Source organism: Eubalaena glacialis, chromosome X, assembly GCF_028564815.1.
Source record: "Eubalaena glacialis isolate mEubGla1 chromosome X, mEubGla1.1.hap2.+ XY, whole genome shotgun sequence".
NCBI classification, from domain to species: Eukaryota; Metazoa; Chordata; class Mammalia; order Artiodactyla; family Balaenidae; genus Eubalaena; species Eubalaena glacialis.
In genome coordinates, this window is record NC_083736.1 from 128,393,041 (window position 1) to 128,410,370 (window position 17,330).

A 17,330-nucleotide genomic window follows, 5' to 3' on the forward strand; every position below is an offset into this window, starting at 1 on the left:
TTAGAAAAGAGTTAACACATTTCCTTCTCAAACTCTTCCAAAAAATTGTGGAGGGAGGAACACTCCCAAACTCGTTCTACAGGGCCACCATCACCCTCATACCAAAACCAGACAAAGATATCACAAAAAAAGACAATTATAGAGCAATATCACTGATGAACATAGATGCAAAAATCCTCAACTAAATACTGGCAAACAGAATCCAACAACACATTAAAAGGATCATACACCATGATTAAGTGGGATTTATCCCAGGGATGCAAAGATTCTTCAATATACGCAAAAAAAATCAATATGACTCACCATATTAACAAATTAAAGAATAAAATCATATGATCATCTCAACAGATGCAGAAAAAGCTTTTGACAAAATTCAACACCCATTTATGATAAAACCTCTCCAGAAAGTGGGCATAGAGGGAACCTACCTCAACATAATAAAAGCCATATATGACAAACCCACAGCAAACATCATTCTCAGTGGTGAAAAACTGGAAGCATTTCCTCTAAGATCAGGAACAAGACAAAGGATATCCACTCTCTCCACTATTATTCAACATAGTATTGGGAGTCCTAGCCACAGGAATCAGAGAAGAAGAAGAAATAAAAGGAACACAAATTGGAGAAGAAGTAGGGCTGTCACTGCAGATGACATGATACTATACACAGAAAATCCTAAAGATGCCACCAGAAAACTACTAGAACTAATCAATGAATTTGGTAAGGTTGCAGGATACAAAATTAGTGCACAAAATATCTTTCATTCATATACACTAACAATGAAAGATCACAGAGAGAAATTAAGGAAACAATCCCATTTACCATTGCAACAAAAAGAATAAAATATGTAGGAATAAACCTACCCAAGGAGGCAAAAGACCTGTACTCAGAAAACTATAAAACACTGATGAAAGAAATCAAAGATAACATAAACAGATGCAGAGATATACCATGCTTCTGGATTGGAAGAATCAATATTGTGAAAATTACTACCCAAAGCCAATCTACAGGTTCAATGCAATTCCTATCAAATTACCAATGGCAGTTTTCACAGAACTAGAAGAAGAAATTTTACAATTTTTATTGAAACACAAAAGATCCCAAATAGCCAAAGCAATATTGAGAAAGAAAAATGGAGCTGGGGGAATCAGGCTCCCTGACTTCAGACTATACTACAAAGCTACAGTAATCAAGACAGTATGGTACTGGCACAAAAACAGAAATATACATCAATGGAACAGGATAGAAAGCCCAGAGATAAACCCATGCACCTATGGTCACGTATCTTTGACAAAGTAGGCAAGAATATACAATAGAGAAAAGACAGCCTCTTCAATAAATGGTGCTGGGAAAACTGGACAGCTACATATAAAAGAATGAAATTAGAACACTCCCTGACACCATACACAAAAATAAACTCAAAATGGATTAGAGACCTAAATGTAAGGCTGGACACTATAAAACTCTTAGAGGAAAACATAGGAAGGACACTCTTTGACATAAATCACAGCAATATCTTTTTTCACCCATCTCCTAGAGTAATGGAAATAAAAAACAAAAATAAACAAATGGGACCTAATGAAACTTAAAAGCTTTTGCATAGCAAAGGAAGCCATAAACAAGACAAAAAAAACAACCCTCAGAATGGGAGAAAATATTTGCAAACGAAGCAACTGACAAAGGATCAATCTCCAAAATACACAAGCAGCCCATGCAGCTCAATATCACAAAAACAAACAACCCAGTCCAAAAATGGGCAGAAGATCTAAATAGACATTTCTCCAAAGAAGACATACAGATGGGCAACAAATGCATGAAAAGATGCTGAACATCACAGATCATTAGAGAAATGCAAATCAAAACCACAATAAGGTATCACCTGATACTGGTCAGAATGGCCATCATCAAAAAATCTACAAACAGTAAATGCTGGAGAGGGTGTGGAGAAAAGGGAACCCTCCTGCATTGTTGGTGGGAATGTAAATTGATACAGCCACTATGGAGAACAGTATGGAGGTTCCTTAAAAAACTAAAAATAGAACTGCCATATGACCCAGCAATCCCACTACTGGGCATATACCCTGAGAAAACCATAATTCAAAAAGAGTCATGTACCACAATGTTCATTGCAGCAGTATTTACAATAGCCAGGACATGGAAGCAACCTAAATGTCCATTGACAGATGATTGGATAAAGAAGATGTGGCATTGTAAAGCAATTATATTTCAATAAAGATGTTTTAAAAAAAAAAAAAAAGAAGATGTGGCACATATATACAATGGAATATTACTCAACCACAAAAAGGAATGAAATTGAGTTATTTGTAATGAGGTGGAGGGACCAAGAGTCTGTCATACCGAGTGAAGTCAGTCAGTCAGAGAGAAAAAAACAAATACCGTATGCTAACACATATATATGGAATTTTAAAAAGTGGTACTGATGAACCTAGTGGCAGGTCAGGAATAAAGACACAGATGTAGAGAGTGGACTTAAGGACATGGGGAGGGGGAAGGGTAAGCTGGGACAAAGTGAGAGAGTGGCATTGACATATATGCATTACCATATGTAAAATAGATAGCCTGTGGGAAGCAGCCGCATAGCACGGGGAGATCAGCTCGGTGCTTTGTGACCACCTAGCAGGGTGGGATAGGGAGGGTGGGAGGGAGGAGATATGGGGATATATGTTTATGTATAGCCGATTCACTTTGTTATAAAGCAGAAACTAACACACCATTGTAAAGCAATTATACTCCAGTAAAGATGTGAAAAAATATATATAACAAGGACCTACTGTATAGCACAGTGTACTATATTAAATACCTTGTAATAAACTATAGTGGAAATGAATCTGAAAATGAATGGATATATGTATAACAACAATTTGTTGTACACCTGAAACTAACACAGCATTGTAAATCAACTGTACTTCGATTAAAAAAAAGAAATCAACTGTAAAAAAAAAGAAAAATTAAAATATAGAATTAAAGTATAAGAAACCAATAAAATAAAAAAATAAGCACCAGAAAATAAAACAAAAACGACAAGGAGGGAAGCTTGTGATTATAGTGTTCCAAAGATCTTTTATTTTTCTCAGAGCAAAGCTGTAATGTTTATCAATGTTAAAATTTACATATTAAGATATAAAGGACAATTGTTAAAAGTGTATAAGTAGACTGTGAAACTTCCAAAAGTTGCAACAGCAGGGAAAAATGAAACTTAAGAGGCTCTGAAGCCATTACAATATAAAAAGAAAGGAAGAGAAATAATAAAAGCATCTAAAGACTCAAATAGAATGCACAAGCTAAGATTGTGGAAATAATTCCAGTAAGGCAACAATCAAAACAAATGGTAACAGACCACATGCCTGGGTAAAAGACAAAAAAATTTAAGGTGTGTCTAAAAATTCGACCATATGCTGTTTATAAAATACACATATAAAGTATAAGGTTAACAGTTAAAAAATGAGTATACGCATGTATTCTTATACACATGTATACACACCACACATATCTGTGTGTGTACATGTATGTGTGTGTGTGTGTGTGTGTAGCAAGCACTAAGTATGCCAACATAAAGCAAGCTGGTATAGCTCTATTAACAATAGACAAAGTGTATGTATATATGTGTGTGTGTGTGTGTATATATATATATATATATATATATATTTGTCTGCATTGGGTGTTTGTTGCTGCGCACGGGCTTTTCTCTAGTTGCGGCGAGCAGGGGCTACTCCTTGTTGCGGTGCACAGGCTTCTCATTGCGGTGGCTTCTCTTGTTGCAGAGCACAGGCTCTAGGTGCACAGGCTTTAGTAGTTGCAGCACATGGCCTCAGTAGTTGTGGCTCATAGGCTCTAGAGCACAGGCTCAGTAGTTGTGGCGCCCGGGCTTAGTTGCTCCGCGGCATGTGTGATCTTCCCAGACCAGGGCTCGAACCTGTGTCCCCTGCATTGGCAGGCAGATTCTTAATCAGTGTGCCACCATGGAAGTCCGACAAAGTATATTTTAACACAGAATCATTATAAAGACTGAAGCCATCTATCAATACCTATAGACTTTATATTTTGTGGAAGAAATGAACCACTATTTGGTTTCTGTTTATTGCAGCAGAATGTAATCTCAATGGATATATTAGAATTTTTTTGTTTGTTTATGGTATCTGAGAGTTAACGGCAAACTAGGTGTCCATTATGTATATAATAGGTAATAGATGAGTATCATGGCATGCTCTAAACAAGTCAAACTAATAAACTAGATGTGCATGCTTCTTCATGGGTAAATTGTACAAATATAGTGTTAAGTGAAAAAAGAAATACAATGACACCTATAGGACTATCATATCATTTAAAGATTCATGCTTACACGAAGAATAGCAAGCATTCATTGTGGACTTACTATGTGCCTGATGCTTTCCCAAGGGCATCACATGTTCATTAAATCCACACAATAATACTAGGAAAGTGAAGAGCAAAGAGTTTAAGCAGTTTTTATAAGGTTACATAGCTATTTAGTGAAAGAGCCACGGTTTAAACTGAAGCAATCTGGCTCCATATTATTCACTCTTAACCACTATGATATATACATTATACAATGTTGCAAGGGCGTATACATATCCAAGGACATATATTAGAAACATTATGACGATGGGGCAGGAACCATGACAAAATGATAGAATAAGACAGTAAACTTGCACAGATCAATAATGAAAGAGTACCGGGGCTTCCCTGGTGGTGCAGTGGTTGAGAATCTGCCTGCCAATGCAGGGGACACGGGTTTGAGCCCTGGTCTGGAAAGATCCAACATGCCGCGGAGCAACTAGGCCCGTGAGCCACAATTACTGAGCCTGCGCGTCTGGAGCCTGTGCTCCGCAACAAGAGAGGCCGCGATAGTGAGAGGCCCGCGCACCGCGATGAAGAGTGGCCCCCGCTTGCCGCAACTAGAGAAAGCCCTCGCACAGAAACGAAGACCCAACACAGCCATAAATAAATAAATAAATAATTAAAAAAAAATTGTACCATGTCCTGAGGATTATGATTAACATACTGTTCTGCATCTGAGGTCAAAAAGGAACAGAAAAGAAAAAGAGAGAGGGAGAGGGTAAAGTACCAGCCCTGGACCAGATAGTGTAATTTAGAAGCTAGGAGTTGATCTTGTTGCCTGTCTTCTTGCTGACAGATCAGAGTTTAAAAACATTTCCATGATTATTAGAGTTAACGTTCCCCTCCTTTCTTACATGTGTCTCATGTGAAACTACATCTAGACATTGCTTGGAACACTCTCTGTTTTGTTGGTCACACTGCCAATATTCAATTGACAGGTAATAATAGAAAGATGGTGACAAGCTCAGTGGCCCAGCCACTATATTGCTCTTCTTCTGATGTTATTTTTACGTCTTTTAAGTTTTCTCTTCAAAAAGTGTAGCTGAAAACAAGCACAAAGTCAGGACAGATACGAAATATTTTGAGATAAGTTTTATATAAACATAAAGCAAGGTTATAATTTTTGATAATGTCACCAGTTCACTACAAATCTTATTTCCTCAGCTACTTGTTTAAAAATAAGTACAAAAGAATGAGTAAGTGACTAGTCACTAGTCCTAGACCCATATATGGCGTTTGGCATTAATAAAGGATCAATAATGCCAGAGGCTCTCAGGTCATTACATAGGAGTGTACTGAAAAGGAAGGAAGGTCTAGGTTGATGATCATATTAAGGACTTTGAATGGCCAGAGAGTAGCACCAAGGCTTCTGGGAGATAGGAGACAGTATGCACCATTCCTTGATTTATTGAAACATATTGTGTTATTCAAGGTGTTCTGAAAAGCAGACACTAAGAGAGTATTACACATAAAAGAAAAATTTAGGGGTATTGCTTGTGAGGGAAAATGGGGAGAAGATGCAAGAGGAACCATCAGACAACACAAAGGTCTAACCCTTGTGAAGGAGAGAAGGAAGAAAGGAAGATTGCATGGATGTGTCTTAGACTTACAGAGCAGTCCTAAGAAAGTTCAGCAAGGCCAATGGAGAGTCCTTGAGGCAAAGTCAGTCATCAGAGGAGTCTCCAATGTCCCAGAGGTTGGTCTGCATTAGTATTCCTGCTGCACTTCATCACTGGCTCAGAGCAGCCTAGAGGAAAGGAGGACTTTCTACGTAAATGTCCTGGTAGGCTCAGGGTTTAGTAGCGGGAACTGCTGGTCAACCACAGTCAGAAATCTGAGAGCAGTTGGATATCTGAAAGGTTGATTTTCAAGTTTCCAAGACTATTACACGCTCAACACTGTATCAGCACTCTACTAGACACTAAAGGGGGTAGGGACAAGTGGGTAGGTGTTATGTATGGAATGTCTGTGTCCTCCCAAAAATTATATGGTGAAGCCCTAACCCTCAGTGTTATAGTATTAGGAGGTGGGGCCTTTTGGAGGTAATTATGTTTAGATGAGGACATGAGGTTAGGACCCATGATGAGATTATTACCCTTATAAGACAAGGAAAAGACACCAGAGCTTCCACTCTCCCCACCATGTGAGGACACAGTGAGAAGGTGACCATCTGCAAGCCAGGAAATGGACTCTCATAAGAAACCAAATATGCTAGCGTCTTGCTCTTACATGTCTCATAATCCAGAACCATGAGAAATAAATGCCTGTTGTTTAAGCGACCCAGTTTAAGGTATTTTGTTAAAGCGGCCTGAGCAGACTATGACAGTAGGATACAAAGGTAGGTAAGGAAGATACAAAGGTGAGGAAGATGCCCTAAAGGTGCTAACAATATAACGATGGATGCAGACATACCCACATAATAAAAGAGACAATAGAAAAGTGCAAAGTAGTATTAATAGGATATGTATTGTGAAACTAGAGAGAATTAATAATTTCAAGTAGGTAGATCAAGGAAAATTTCACAGAGGAAGTGACATTTGACTTTGGTCTTGATGAAAAAGGTGTTTTATAGGTAAAGGGTGGAAAGACACTCCATGATGCAGGAACAGCATAAGCAGATGAAAGGAAGACTTGGCACAATGTAGAATTGGCAAATGTTAAGGCAATCATGACAGCGTAGGTTATTTGGGGACATTTTTTTAGGAGAAGGAGATGGAAATGTGGATTGGGGCTGATTATAAAGGCTGATTGGTTATCCTGCTTAAAAGTATGTGTCTGTGCACGTGCATGCATATGTGTGTATTTTGTTTCTTCCTGGAATGCAGCAAAGAGTCATTGAAGGTTTTGCTCAAGAGGGCTAGTGTGGTGTGATACAAGCAGACTTGATTACCAGAGAGATTCTTTAGACTGTAGTGTGGAGAGTGGATTAAAAAAGAATGAGACTAAAGATAGGAAAGAGTGAAGATAGAGAAAGCAGTTAGTATGGCATTGCTTCAGTTCAGGGAGAAACGTGGTGAATTAAAAACTGAAAAAAGAAAAGAATGGAATAAAAAAACTTCAAGATACATTTCAGAGGTGGAATTGACAGGATCTTGTGCATAATTAGGTGGAAGATGGGAGCAAAACAAATATTATTGTTATAGAAAAGTGTTCCTCTCCCCATAAGCTACATTGTGATTATATCTACAAAGTTATGTCCTTGCATATCAGCAGGGAAGCCTCTGTGCAGATAATTGGATCCAGTTCTTGAGCCAAATATATACTTCTCTTGTAAATTCTTAAATTGGCATTCTGTTTTATTATCATGGTTTTATTATTATGAGTTTGGTAAATGTTTTTCAGCCACATATAAGTTGAATAATTCTGGCTTAACTCATACCATTGATTTCCTAAACTGTGATCCTTCCTCCAACATACTGCTCCCCTTTAATAAATACCCTTCCTGAAGCCAACACCTGACATCTCTTGAAACACCTGACATGAAATGGAAACTGAGTAATGAACATGTGGAAATGTTTGTGAGCCTTTGTTCTGTGTGTGAGGTCAAGTCTATGTACAAAAAAAATTGATATCTATCTCTTGGAAAACAGTTGGAACAGATTAGTTCCATGACTCCTCTCAGAGTTTATCCTGGTGTTCCAATCACTGTATATCTAACTCAGGAATTTTGGGAGGACTGGAAAATTTTGTTCTGAAGACATCTCAGAATAAGGAGGACAGCAAATCTAAACATGACAGGCCTTTCATTCATTTGATAATTATTTTTGGTGCCTGCCATATGCCAGACACTATCACTTCTAAAACTACTACAATTACTACCACTAATAATAAAAAAAACTGTATAAATATAATAATAATGATCAGATTATACCTCATTCCATTTAAAATGTCCCTTAATGCTAGGATATATCAATCCCATGTAGTTATCTCTCTGCCTTGAGGACTAAATTAACTTCCTCCAAAACCAAGATTATTCAGCATTCTCTAGAAATCTTCAATCCCCACAAATATTAAAGATTCATAAGCAGGTTCTAGCTCATTATAAAAAGTGACTTTCATAACCTGGCCTCACACACTGAACAGATGCAGATGTCCTTCTAGAGGGTCTGTCTCACCATGCCAACAATTGGAATTTTCATACCTTTCTGTTTTTTTGTCTTACAATTTATAGATATACCAAGTTCATATTAAAATTTACTATCTCATTCAACAGATATATATTGGATCTACTATATGCTAGACATTATTTGAGGTGCCCAGAACATACTTCTGTACAAGACAGACATGGTACCTTTCCTCATAGAATTTGTAATCTAGTAGAGGAGAGAAATAATATACAAATAAGTGGATAAATAATTATCTGGAATGATGTAACTCACAGATATAATAAAACAGGGAATGTGATAGAGTGTGACAAATACAAATGCTAGACTCACAGACCAACTCTTCCATAAAATACTTCCTTTCCTTCTTTATAGCCATATCAGACTCATGACAAGATTAATTCATTGTGTTTAATTAAACAACTATTTATTGAACATCCATTCTATTGAACTATTCTAGTCAATGAGGATAGAGAAACCCAGAGAAGGTCATTGCCATTGTGGAACTTATATTCGAGTGGACATGGCATTTTTTGTCACTGGTTCCATTAATACTTGTAGTCAATGTGTTCAGAGTTCTTCCCAAATAATGTGGTGTCTATATCAGATCAATCAACTCACATAGAGAAATTTGGAGGTGACAGCCCTGAGAGCAACAAATGTGCTAAGATGAATCCTAAATTAATTTAAATATCAAAAACCATTAGAATGCTGAAGTTTAATATTTCTGCTTTGTAAGTTATATATTTGTGTGCTAGTTATAGGTTTTTACTATTTACAACACAAAAGAATGATCACAAGAAAAATTTTCTTCCAAATTACAGTTAGTATAGAACAGATTATCATTTGGAAAATGGTTTACTTGGGAAAAGTTGAACAAAATGTTAATAAAGTCATGAGGCTGTTACTTTCCTGAATATTGATTTTTTAAATAGTAAAGCTCTACCCAGAATAAAAGACATCATAGACATAAAAATAGAGCAGCCTTCTAACAAATGGCTTTTGAATTTCATGGGGATGGTTTAAAGCAATTTCACAGAAGCACCTATGCTGAGAAATATGTTTGCTGCTGTTATTTAAAAATGGAAGTTAGTCGTCTTTTTTCTAGAAGCAATGGAAGTTGAAAACATTGCACCATATCTTTGTCACATTTCTGAGCCCCTACTACATGCAGAATACTGAGGAACATAAAGATATACAACACAGCCTCTGCTAAGATTTCTGAATGGTCACCAGGAACAGAGAAGTCTAGGTAATGTTACAATTAACAAGTTAACCACAAAGGTATCCAGAAGAAATATATTAACATTGAATTAAGCAAGAGTGAGGAAATAATTATTTATAATCATACCACCAGTAAATATCAGGCATTATTAGCATTTTATAAAAAATTAGCATTTTATAATCTTAGCATATTCAGTAGTAAATTTATTCTCTACAAATTGTCACAGAATTTAAATTTACTGGCATGTACACAAAATTAAGTTTTATCTGAAATTTTCCTTTTTAAAAGGTTGTTTTCAATCATATCACTACGTTTTATTAACGTGGCATCAGATTACTTGTTTAAGGACATTTCCATTTTTAGCTAGTTATTTTAATGGCATTATGCACACATAGCCAAGTCAATGCTTATAACCAATGCATGTCAGTTCCTTTATGGAATGGACGCCCAAGCAGCTTACCACCTAATAATATACGATGACACTATATTATATGAAGAATCTACACTTCTTTGTGTATTTTGTGACCTTTATTCAGTAAGAAAGATGCAAGTGTTTGATAATGAGTTTAACATTAATAAGCTTGTACTTAGAGGCATCTAAGATGTTGCTAATATTTTGACTGACTCTTCATTCACCACTATCCTGGTCTATTGATTTGCACAGAACTTTAATTTGCGATGCCCTACTGTCATTAGAACATTGACTTGAGTTGTTTTTTATTAATGGTGTTAAGAACTATGAAGTGTCTGGGTTTTTATCATGCTTGAAAGATAAAAGTTAGCCTGCCACTATTTCATACATGCCAGCAGAAGGCATAAGATTCCTGCGTCAGAGACAAAGGACTTGTTAACAAACAGAAGAGCAGGCAGAACGAGCTTCATACTTGCATTAGTTCCTCTTGCCCACCCCCACAAGTCCCATGGGAATGATACAGAGTGGACCAGGTGGATGGTGTACATACAGCAGGTCTGGGTCATAACTGAGGAACCCCGTGCTTAAACAATCTTATAAAAGGGCTGCTGGCCAATCTGCCTAACATTTGCCCCAGAGAATGACATTCTTTTCATTATCCTGCTAAGAAAGCATACCTATTCTCGGCCCTAGAGGGAGACACTATCTCTATCTTCCAAGGCAGTTTGCTATACAGACATCCTTGAGAAGAGTCTGGAACAAAGATGTTAATGCCACTTGATCAAAAGACTTGAAGAGAGACCCATGGAGACATGTCTCCCACTATTTGTGGATTGTGCTAATTTATCTACATATAGTCCATTTAAGTCAACAATTAGCCTTGTGAACTGCTTGAGGAGAGACTGCCAGTCCTCTGAGATTCTCTGGCCTGCTCATCTAAAGGTAAATGACCACAGGACGTGCATTCATTTACCATTGCATTTCTGAATGGGGTTTCCCGTGTATTTTGTCAGGGTCCATGTGTTTGGTAAAAACTGAAATGAAGTGGGTTCAGTGGAGATGCAAAAAATAGATGTAGTCGTGTATAGTACCTTCATTCAGATAACATAGAATGGTTGAAGTTAATGTCTAGACATTCTTGGATTTCCATTTCCTTTGCTAATAATAGGAGAGTAACAATACTATTTGAGGAATGCGATAGCATACACATGCAATGCTTATACCCTTGCCATATTTGTTACTAAAGCATTCCACTTCAGGAGAGAAAAACTGCACATATATACATTGAAAAGCCTTTTTCGGTTATAGTGTCCAAAAGTTTAACTGTCAACCAGGGATATTTGCTAAGAATTTTGAAGGGGAAGAGCTGATCAACTAACTCACCACATTTACTCACCATCAAAAGGTTACTAATGGTCTTTTCTTGACTGAGGCTTCGATATTTGTGTCAATAGATAAAATTGACTCTTGGAATTGTGATAATTCAAATATGACTATAGTTGATAATAGATGAACATGTACTAATTCAACTGTAATATGTTTGACAGGCTAATCAGCATGAGACCCGAGAAATCCAGTTTCTATATTAATAGCAGTTACCCAAAAGTTACAACCTGGGAAAATCTTCCCAAAGCAGATGGGCAAATTCACTCAGATTCCTGTGAACTATCAGAGGATAAAAACAATCCGGAGTCAAAGAAAATACACCATGGTGGTAATTTAGAATGGGGAAACTTCAGATAGAAGAGATACTGCAGCTTTTGGAAAGAATGCAACATGAATATAAATGAGTTGTACCAAATATTGCCTCTCATAGGTATCCAGGTACCCATTTGAGGCCAATGTTTTCTTGAAAATGTGCAATATTTCATGATCAAAGTCGACGGTTCCTGAACAGGAACAATCATGAGACCTAAGATTTGTGGGATCTTTAGAAGCATGTAGAAGGCAGGGAGTACTTTTTTAAAGTATTTGATGAATTCATGGAGTGAGATAAATTTGAAAGTGCTTTAGAAAGTGAACTTTTTATGAAATTATAAGCATTTTGCATATAGATATATATTTTGATTTTAATATTACATTTTAAAATGAAACAATGATAACCAGTTCAAATTATTTTAGAAAGCAGGTGAGATATGTGAATAAAATACCTGTGCAGTCATGGATTGTACAACCTTGGTCCCTATTTTATACAGTTAAAAAAATTTTCAAATCTTCTTCGCGTGGCACACGACATCTCACAAGGTAATTTTGACTTATTTTCAGTCTTCTGCTGCTTCTTCACATGCACTCCAAGCAATCATTTACTGAAAGCAACACACTTTTGCATATTTCCATGAATTTGCACATTCCTTTGCCTTGAATATCCTGTCCTCTCTTCTCATCTGCCAAACGCTGCTTCATTCTTCAAGGCTCACCACGAATGAACATCTCCTTTCCCATAAAGCCATCTCTGGCACAACCCCTGCCCCCATTCTTCTCTTCTGTTTCCAATCTAGTTTCTCCCAAGAAAACATTTTACATGGCTTTCTTGTAACACTTGTTATATTGCTTTCTATATTGCAGTGTAACCTGTTTTTCTCACTTGTCTGTAAAATTCTCAGGGGTGAGAATGTGTTTTATTCTTTGTTGTGACCCCAAACACGTGTTGAGGGCTCAATTAATGTTGAATATAGATCATACATTTCTTGATCCTCATCTTACCTGACATTTGACCACTCCATATTTAAATACTCTCTTCTTTTGGCTTCTATAATGTCACTCACTTCTGATATTTTCCTCCACCTCTCGAGAAAATACTTCCCAGTTCCTTTGGTACTCCTTTCTAGGCTAACGCCTTAAATATCATCATTCTCAAGGCTCTGGCTCTTCGCTATGGCCTTCTCAATATTGAATATCTCTGCATAGTCCCTGTATTTTATTATTACCCACATGCTGATGAATCCCAAAGAAATATCTCTAGCTCAGACTTTGCTCTCCTACATGTGTGTCCATACCCAACTGCAGTGGTGTACCAAGGAAGGAGTAGGGCGGGTGATGGGAAGAGTCAGCTCCAGTAGAGTAGAGTATTTTGTCTCTGGAATTGCTTAGTATTACTAACACATGGCAATAATAAGAAGCAGATCCGTTTTAGTCAATTTTATTATTGCTTACAAATTCCCTAGAGACCATGCACCAATTTATTGCCTCCGCTCAGGGGGGGGGGGGAGGGGGAACAGCTCGCATGGTTCCACTTTTGATATGTGCAATTGTCTATTGACACCTTTTGCTTGATTGTTTCCTTGATATCTCACACTTATAATGTCTGCAACTGATCATAGCTATGCCCCAAACCTATTCTTCCTCATGTGTTCCTGATCTTAGTAAATCATACCGCTGTCCACCAGGCTCACAATACAAAAATACAGAAGTGACTCTAGATTCTACCTTACTTCACCTCCCCTCCACACATCCTGACAGTTACAAAGGCTTGCTGATTCTACCTCAAAAATAAATATCTAGTCATCTACTTTTCTCCATTCCGACTGTACCCCAGGATACTGGGATCTCTTACCTGATGATAAACAGTCTCCTCTCGTCTCCTATCTCCACTTTTGATCCCTCCAACTCATTCATCTTTGTCACATTTTAGCCATTGTATGTCTTTAAAACATACAACTGATCTTGTAATTTCACTGCTTAACATGTTATAATGTCCTCTTATTGCCCTTAGGATTAATTACAAAATCATAAGACTCTGTAAGATCTGTCCAGGACTTCCCACACTACCCTTTAACCTTCTTTCTCTCTTCACTAGAATTGCAGCTTCATGAGGGCAGGATTCTTTGTCTTAGTCACTGCTGAATCCTTAGTGCCTGGAAGAGCATTTAGCTTATAGGAGGCACTCAAAAAATACTTTCCAAATAACTGAAAGCATTTTTTAAGTAAGTCTTACCTCCCACTTCTTTCTGTTGGATTTAACCATATGGAATCTCCATTCCATCTACTATAGACCAATTTTAGTCCCCCTAAAAGCTTATGATCTTTCCTATCTTTGAGTCTTGACAAATCTTCCTACAGTCTTCAACTCTGTTTTAACCCTGAACAGTCTCCATGCTCTTCTCTTGGCCAGATCTTACTCATCCTGTAGGTCTCACCTAAATATCACTTTCTCCAGGTTTTCATGACTTCTCGGTCTAGATTAGGTCTTCCTATTATATTTTTCTTTGAATACCTTATACTTTTCCTTATAATATGTGACATATGTGTTATCTGTTCACTGCCTGTAGAAAGCACTATAAAGACAGGGCTCTTGCTGATCTTATTTACCACTTTATGTCCAGTAACCTGCAAAATGTTCAATATATGTTCAATAACTATTAATTAATTGAATGAATGACTTAATGATGGGAAACAGGTAGTATATGGAGAGGCCAGGATTGGAGATGTGTGTCCCTTTGTTTTTTAAGTGTGTGAAGTATGTTTCATACTAAAGATAAAGAACAAATTTATAGAAAGAACTTAAAACACAGAGAGGGGATAAACAATAGATTAAGGTCCTCGAGAAGGGAGGGATGGGATTCAGAGAGATTAAACAGATACAGGCCTGTATAACCAACTGCTGACTGGACATTTCCCCTTAGGTGGCCCAGAAGCCCCTAAAGCTCAACACACCTAAAATGTAATTTATCACTTTTCCCTTGTCAAGCCAGAAGAACACCAAAGCAACAACAAAAAAACATCTGCCCTCCCTCCAGCACACCTGCTTTCAGTGAATAGCAGCACCATCCACCCAGCTGCCCAAGTCAGAAGCCTGGGAGTCGCCCATGACTCCTCAACCTTCCTTAGCTCCCACATGCAATCCATCAGCAAGGACTTTCAGGTGCCTCCTCCACCAGACTTTTTTCTCAACACGGAAAAGAACCATGTTGGTCTTTTCACTACTGGGTCCTCAGAACACAGGACAGTGCTTAGTATATTGTAAGCATTGAATAAATATTTGTTGAATGAATGAATAGAAAATGTAACTACATTAAGTAAGGAGGAGGTAATTAGAGGAGGCAGAACAGAAACAAGGAGGAGGCATCTACAAATAACAAGGCCTAACAAACAGATCATATCCTACAGTTAAATTAGTAAACAGTATCAACAAAACCGGGCCTTTGCATAATTAATCTGGTCATCTGAATGGGTGGTGTATATGGATTATATTGATATATTACAAAACTCCCAAATATTTCTCTATAAACCATGTTGTGACAGATCCAATGATGCCATTTAGAAGTGGCCCTTCTTGTTGCCAGCCTAATCCATTTATGTTTAATCTAAATCCAAGTATGGGATTATTGACATCATGATCTTTGGTTATTGAATTTAGTCACATCGAACAGGGAAATGTGTCTCGTGTTACCTTTCTATGCAAATAGGTCTCATGTCACTAAATACTAGCTTATGTCTGTAACTAGGTCAGTTCATCTCTCTGCAGGCTCAATTTCTTCCTCCAAAAACCGGAAATGAATACAACAAAAACAGCAACAGCAACAACCACAGCAACATTCTGCTTGGACCACTCAGACAATTCTTGAAAATATATGTTAAATTGTAAAGCATGAATTAGCCCAAACTGATATGAATCATCTTTACACAGAAGAAGCATACCTGTATTAAAAAGCAGACATACCTATTTCTAATGTCCAACCCAAGAAATACATTGTTTTTCCCTGGTGCTTTGGTGACAATAAAGAGGTCAATTCAAGGTTCCACCACATCATATGTATTCTTCGTGTATTTTGTTTGGAGAAGTGTAAATCCTTTTTTTTTTTTTTTACATTTTTTCCTCATAAGAAAAAGTCAATCAAACTTAGAAATATTGCCAGCTTTACGGTTTCTTTTTTTCCTTCTTAGTCTAATAGATGAATGTCAATAGGTTTGTTAATTTTTTTAATAAGAGAAAGTGCCTAAGGCCTGAACTTCTAGCAGTCAGATTTCTAAAGTACATTTCTGTACACTTTCCATACATTTCAAATGGTTCAATTTATCCTCCTGCAACAGGCTGCAAGTAGAACCACTCAGTTCCCTTAAAAAGGCCTGTATATTCATCAACCACTAAACTGAGGAGTCTACCCTCATTCTCAGGAGCTCTAGGTTTTCTGAAGTATTATTAGAGTATTCAAGCCATACTCGCCAAACCATTGTCAATTTTTGCGGGCTTGATTTCTGACAGTCATCTTCCTGACTCAACTTACCATATGTTTATTTACTATGTCATAGATTCCAAGGACTTTTTGATACCTTGCACAGGATTCAAGGCCTCAAGAAGTTGAAAATCTAGTACCATTTATGAAAACTCTAAGTTAGTTAGTGTCTCAATTGTGAGATTAGGGTAATGACCACAACTTCAATGAGTAGCTAAGAGAAGTAACGCTACTGCATTGATTCCATGGGGTTGCTATGAGGATTAAATGTGCAAATACATGTAAAGCTCTTGGAACAGTGGCATGTTGTCACTGCTAAATATGAGTCCGTGATTATCCTATTTTACAGAGAGAAATCTGAGAGAGTAGCAGATTTAGGATATCAATTCAGATTTATCATACTCTAAACCTGTGTTATCCTTATTACCACACAGCTCTGCAACCTGAACAAATGGGACATTTCTTTAAGATCTTTTTAGTAAAGATTAATTGAAGGAATATTGACCTGTATTGTTACATCCATAAATCTTTAGTAAGGAATATTGTACACACACTGGATCATGTACTTTTCACAACATCCTGATGCTTTAGGAACTCTTATTATGCCCTTTGCACAAATGAGACAACTGAGGCACATAGAAGTTAAGTACCTTGCGCAAGGTCTCACAGCCAGTAAGTGATGAAGCTGGGGTACCAACACAGCTCCGTCTAATTCCAAGAACCACACTTTTGACCAAAGGTTCTGTGGCCTTTGACTATAATTCCAGGGTATAGTTATATCCTGTGTCTCTCTCAAGAAACAACTGGTGTGTGCTCCCAATAAAAGGACAGCCCACACTTGCATGGCTCTTCACAGCTTTAAATTGCACCTGCACACATTCTCATTGTAATCCTCTCTCTCTCTCTCTGTGTATATATATATATACACACTCTATATGTATATATGTATACATATATATGTGTTTGTATGTATAGACACATATACATATATACTCAGATATATATGTATATATACAGACATACATAAATATACACACAAA